Genomic DNA, 232 nt, shown 5'->3' with positions numbered 1-232 from the left:
GTGCAGCAGGGCACCAGGTTCTACATGGAGAGCTCTAGGGAGTGGAAGACTGCCTGAAAATGCCACCCAGGAAGTGAGAGAATACCTACACTTTGGTAAAGGAGTTCTTTACCATGTAATTTTCCTTGAAAACAAACTTAAAAAAAAACAACCTGGTTCACTGTCAGGGACCGATGTGCCTAGAAAGCTCCAGCAGAGTCCCAATGTCCATTATATGTTGGGGGGGGGGGGG

The sequence above is a fragment of the Gavialis gangeticus genome, unplaced genomic scaffold (assembly GCF_001723915.1).
Source record: "Gavialis gangeticus isolate Ggan-Ray unplaced genomic scaffold, GavGan_comp1, whole genome shotgun sequence".
Lineage (NCBI taxonomy): Eukaryota > Metazoa > Chordata > Crocodylia > Gavialidae > Gavialis > Gavialis gangeticus.
Note: the sequence above shows the minus strand (reverse complement) of the source record.